We start from the raw sequence: 6,000 nt of genomic DNA, 5'->3' as shown, positions 1-6,000 counted from the left end.
TTGCAATAATTAATATAGCAGATGTTCACCTTGGAATACCTTAAATATAGAAATCTTGTTGCATATAAAATTAATGAAAATTTGAAGCCTCCTAATCTAATTATATTTTGCTTTTATGAAACAAAACTTAAGGACATTTGATACCACAAGTAATTGTTAGTTATTTTCCTTTTGGAGGTGGATTAATTTATACAACTTTGTCCTATTAAAAATTTTTTTTCCCAATGGTTTAGGAAAAATAGTATGAGTCTTTGTGTTATAGAGGAAGCAGTGTGCTAGCTTGATTAACTTCCCCTCAAACTTAGATCTGTTTTGTACCCCCAAATGAGCATTTCGTGCTGTTTCCCTCTTTAAAGCCTCTATATGTGCTATTCCCTCTACCTGGCACTCTCTCTGCCTGCCTAATTTGCCCATCCTCTCTGTTTTGACTTGAGTCACTACCCAAGAGAGCTTCCCTGATCCATCCCTCCCCACCCCATCAATGCAGCCTCCCATCATACTCGCCTCTCAAAGCCTGAGTTCCTACGCCAAGCATACTCATTCTGTGTTTATCTTCCCTGGCGTATTATACACCCCTCTAGAGCAGGGACTATCTTTGTTTGTCAAGCTTTGTATCTCCAGTATTTTGCATAGCTCCTGGCATTACTGAAGTTATGGACTGATGTTAAAGATTGACATCTGAACAGTTTGTGATGGACTCTCATATGTAATTGCTATTTTGCTTTTGTACATGGACTTTTCAGCAGAAGAATAAGGGTTGTCCAAGAATAACCCAAGATCATTCCCTAATGGATCCTTTGGTCTTCTTTTATTAAACAGATTGTTCATGAACTATTTTCAATATAATTGAGCTTTATGGCAGGTATCATATAGGACACTGAAGATACGGTGATTAGCAATACATTGTCACTGGTTCCTGTAAGCAAGTCAGATAATGGATGCATATGCTGCTAGATTTGTGCACTAAAGATAGTGTCAGCAAATTCTAACTTTAGAAGGATTAAACGGTGGAAACAAAAAGGAAGGACTAATAGAAACCTTATCCTGGAAAGCTTTAGTAATAACAGGCAAATTTGCATTTCATTTAGGCTATCTTAAAAATTCAATTATTTATTTGTCAGTATTGCTGGTTATGGAATGGAAAAGCATACCTATGGGAGGCCAATACCAAGTTCGGTTCATCCGCAATAAATGTCTTCACTTCAATAGGATTGGAATTTAAATTGCCTCTTACCCAAACAAAATTCAGAAATCTCTTAAAATACGTCATTCCAAAATGCATGGCTTACTACTAATCAAAGAAATACCTTGATGAGTAGACTAAATCTAAAAACTTGATACATTCTGAATTTGTTTTTTAAAGAAACAAAACTCCAATGCACTCAAATTTCTAGATATTAAAAGGCCTACAAAGTAATTATTTTAGCAAAAAAGAAGCCTTGTCAAAGTTACTGCTTACATATCATGCTTTTGTTTCCCACTAAATTCAGAAAGAAAGGAGGGAAAAAATAAGGAAACCAAGGGAGAAACAAAAATGATCAACATTGTTATTTTGCAGTGAGGCTAACGGTTGGGGAAGAACTCATCTCTTGTACATACCATACTTACAGAAATCTCAGGAGTCTCCCAAACACAGAGGGTTTGACAAGCTGCTCATCTGTGTAGGAAAAGCATTCCTAGTGGGAGCAGTGCATGGAAAGTTGGCTAATCTCAGAGGACCCTAAGTTCCTGACAACTGTTGGTCATTTTAACCAATTTTGGCAGCAAATGTTCATGTTTAAACTTAGTCACCTTAAACTGATATGAGTGATTATTTGACAAGATCATATTCAGGGAGAAGCAGCGATGGCAGGCATGTATATGAGAAAATATTTTATAAAATTTGTCCATTTTCAGCTTTGGTGTATAGGTATTGGAGATTCCAGGAAATCATAAGCATTTTGGTCCAAAATAATGAAGCTGAGTGAAGCGCAACTATAAAACTACCAGCAAGTTTTGCGAGGGAGGCAAGGTGTTTGAAAACTATCCCTGGTGTTTTTTCCAGGGAGTAGCTCCAAATTGTGCAGGGAGACAGGATAGCTTAAGATCGTGAGGTCGGGGCGCCTGGGTGGCTCAGATGGTTGAGCGTCTGCCTTCGGCTCAGGTCGTGATCCCAAGGTCCTGGGATCGAGTCCCGCATCGGGCTCCCGGCTCAGCGGGGAGCCTGCTTCTCCCTCTGACCCTCTCCCCTCTCATGCTGTTTCTCTCTCGCTGGCTCTCTAAAAAATAAATAAAATCTTAAAAAAAAAAAAGATCGTGAGGTCTAGAGTTTGAGGACGCGTAGATTTTAAGTCTCGAGTTCACTCCTCACTAGCTTCCAGCCATGGGTAAATTATTTCCCGACTCAGTTTCTCCGCTGGTAAAATGGGCTCCAACAGCAATTCCCCTTTACGAGGTTGTTAAACACAGAAAGTGAGATAAGACCCATCGCATGGCTACAGCGGCGCCTGGCAGAAACGTGTGGAACTCACATTCATGTTCTCATTACTCGCTACATTTCTGCATGCTGGAAAAGAGCCGCTTTATCCCTCGGATCGAGGCAATGCACCAGCCCAGGTCCTAAGCGGCTATTCTTTCCCACAAGGAATTCTGCCTTTTCAGATCACTTCTTTCTAGAGTAGGCCTGATTTATTTCAGTTGTAAGATCTGGCGCCGGAACATGAATAAACGAAGACAGTTATTTTGTCCCTCCAAGAGATTAACCAGTGGAATATGTGATGGCATGTAGAAGGTGATAAGCCCCAAGGCAAGGGTGCCCACTTATGATTCTAGAAAAATCACAGAACACAGATTCTAAGAGTGATAAAGTCTTTCAGTGCTCATATATGCCAACAGTGTACCTGAGTAATAGATTCTTTTCTTATCTCCCAGTCAAGCAGAGTCTGGCCTCTGCTTGTCGAGGTACCGGGTAACTTGCTAACAGGACTGCACAAGGAGGGAGGGAGTGCAGAGGGCAAGGAAGTGTGGACTCCCAGGTCACCTCACCCTTCAGATGGAGAATCAAGAGCTCAAATTCGATGGTCTCTGGCATCCCCCTTGAGGACTTGCTTGTGTTCTAGGATTCAGTGATTCATAATCTTGAAGCAGAGCCTCTCATCACTGGGCAGCTTTCCAGCTAAAACGTGGCTTCCTACATACTGTTGACCCCCGCTCTAGTCTCTAGAAACACACAAATACGTTCAGTATCTTTTTCATATGAATCTTTGAAGGATTTGAAGGTACTTATCCTTTCTTTTGGTCCTCCTTCTCTCTGAATATGGTCAGACACTTCCATCTGCATTGCTTCCAGCCCTCACTGTGGAGGACTCCCTTCATGGAGGACCACTCAGCAAACTTCCTTCAATCCCATTCTCCCCATTCTGCCCTTCTCCTAACTCCCCATATTGTGCGTGGTCTCTGTTCACACCCACACCTGCAGTCAGTGCAGTGTTGGCCCAATGTGGCTTCTTTTTTTTTTTTTTTAAAGATTTTATTTATTTATTTGAGAGAGAGAGAATGAGAGAGAGCACATGAGAGGGGGGAGGGTCAGAGGGAGAAGCAGACTCCCTGCTGAGCAGGGAGCCCGATGCGGGACTCGATCCTGGGACTCCAGGATCATGACCTGAGCCGAAGGCAGTTGCTTAACCAACTGAGCCACCCAGGCGCCCCCCAAAGTGGCTTCTAAAGGTGGTTGCTATTCAGCATCATGCAGCTTCCAGCAAGAGAACTACATACCCACATCCCACAAAGACCTCAAGGGTTCAGCTGACTCTAGCAGGGCGACAATGCTATATAATTTGGGCAAGGCTGGTGTCTCCTTTCTGAGGTGCAGGAAAGGCTTGTGTGCCCAGACAATCCTTATGAACATGTGGGATATCATTCTGAGGCTGAATCAATGGTCGCCATTCTGGAGGATACCTGAAATTGTAAGAGTGTGGAGTTGTTGCTCACGAAGGCACCACTAGACTCCTTCATCCCTTGCTGTCTTAAGGGAGGACTACATTCCCCAGTTTGTCAAAATGTGAGGGGTGTTGTACTATGGAGGAGGAGGACTGTTATTTATTAGCATGGTATCTTTATGTTTCTTGTGGCTTCTATCTATCCCTTCACTTTTCTCCTCAGAGCTTTGTAAAGTCTTTTAAAAGTCCCATCTTGTCTCAATTCTGCGAAAGAGAATGGAAGAAAAGGATTTTTGCCCATGCTCTGACCTCAGCATTAAAGTGGAAATAGCTCCCCTTGAAGTCAAGGTGATCGTAACAAGGGTATTCAGACAGAAAGAACAAGGGGAAGTTTCAGCTCAGGGTTCAGCTTAATAAGTGAATGTAGATTCCCTCAGTTTGTGGCTTCTCAATTCTCTATTAGCAAACTTTCAATCCTTTTAGATTGGGTATAAGTTAAAATGCAGTTATTTTCATGAAAGGGTAATACTTTGCTGTTACCATCCATCTAAAGAACTCAAAGGAGGCTCAGATATAAAGAGAGAAGCCCTAAGGATAACAAAAGCCTAGTTTCTTGAGAACATTTGGGGCTGATCAAAATTGAGCTTTGCCTTCCTCATGCAGTACCTGGGACACACCCGCATTAAACAGTCATCCTAACTGAGGTTATCCTACTTGAACAGGGTCTCTGGCCTCCACAGACAGGCCCGCCATGCCCCCATGACGCTAGCATCTTCATGCTTAACAGTGTCCTTGAAGTGTGTCTGTTCTTATATAAGTGTATTCTCTTTTGGCTCCTCAGACAGAAGCTGTTAAGCTTCTCTGGAGAGTATGAGAAAAGCTATTACAACATATCAAAAACTCCCTTTCTAGGTGGATTCATGAGGAAGTGCCTGAGAGACAACTCTCCCCAGTGTCAGCCAGGATAAAGGAACTAATCATTGAGAAAGAGGGTGGTAAATTTGTGAACTTGGCGAATACATAATGTGTCCTGTAACATCCCGGGACCCCAGAAATTATTAAGGAATGAAGCTGGATACTTCTTAAAGAGGTCTTTTAATCTCTAAGAGACCTTCAGTATTCATTTCATAAAGTGAGACATTTAATCTAACAGATGCAGTAAATGTTCTGCAGAAAACATATGGAGTGACTTGCAGGACATTTTAACTGACATTCTTATAAAGATTAAAAAAAAAATCAGATTTGTTTTCTCAGGTCAGCAATCCTTTATTTTGGGGAGAGACTATGGAAGGAAGAGAGGGTAACAGATACAAACTAGTCAGAAATCCTTTATTTTGGGGAGAGATTATGGAAGGAGGAGAGGTTAAAAGATACAAGCTATAATTCAGGAGGGTGATACAAGGAAGGTCAGGCGGGACAGAATGATGTGTGAGATCACGTTAGAAATATCACCAGATTCCTTCGGGAGTTATAAAGGTGCCTTAATTCTTGTCCTTGCCAAACATCCTATAATAGTACGACAAGATTTTATTTATTATTCCAGTCAAATTGGACCCTTATGCTCTGGGTAGGCCACAGGTGTGGGATGTCAGTCATGGCTTATCATCAGAATGGCTCTTGTTAGGTCATTAAGGAAAGGAATCAAGATGAGACCCTTCAAAGAAAATGCCTCCCACACCACCCCCAACTGCCCCCCTATGAAAAGGCACCTGTTTGCTTTTATTGGCTAATTGGTTTTACAATGTAAGGGTCAAGTATGTGTGGTTGATACAAGGGTAAAAAAGAAATATCTCATTTTAAAATCAAACTTCCCTCAGAGGTTGAGTACTTGTAGTTATGAAGTCCAAACTTTTGTTGCCTAATTTTGATGTATTTTAGTAGGGAATGCTTTACACATATTGAGCCTTGAAATTATTACAAAAGATATAAATAGACATTTCCATATTATTAATATATATTCATACATAACTATTTGCCTTGATACATGTTAAGTGTTTTAAGTTAAAAATACATGTTATTATTTATATTTAATCTACCCTTTTTTTTTTTTTTTTTTTTTGAGGCAAAGATATGCCTGTTCCAC

This window comes from Mirounga leonina, unplaced genomic scaffold (assembly GCF_011800145.1).
Source record: "Mirounga leonina isolate KUSES-001 unplaced genomic scaffold, KU_Mleo_1.0 Mir_127, whole genome shotgun sequence".
Taxonomy (NCBI): Eukaryota; Metazoa; Chordata; class Mammalia; order Carnivora; family Phocidae; genus Mirounga; species Mirounga leonina.
This window is presented reverse-complemented; position numbering follows the sequence as displayed.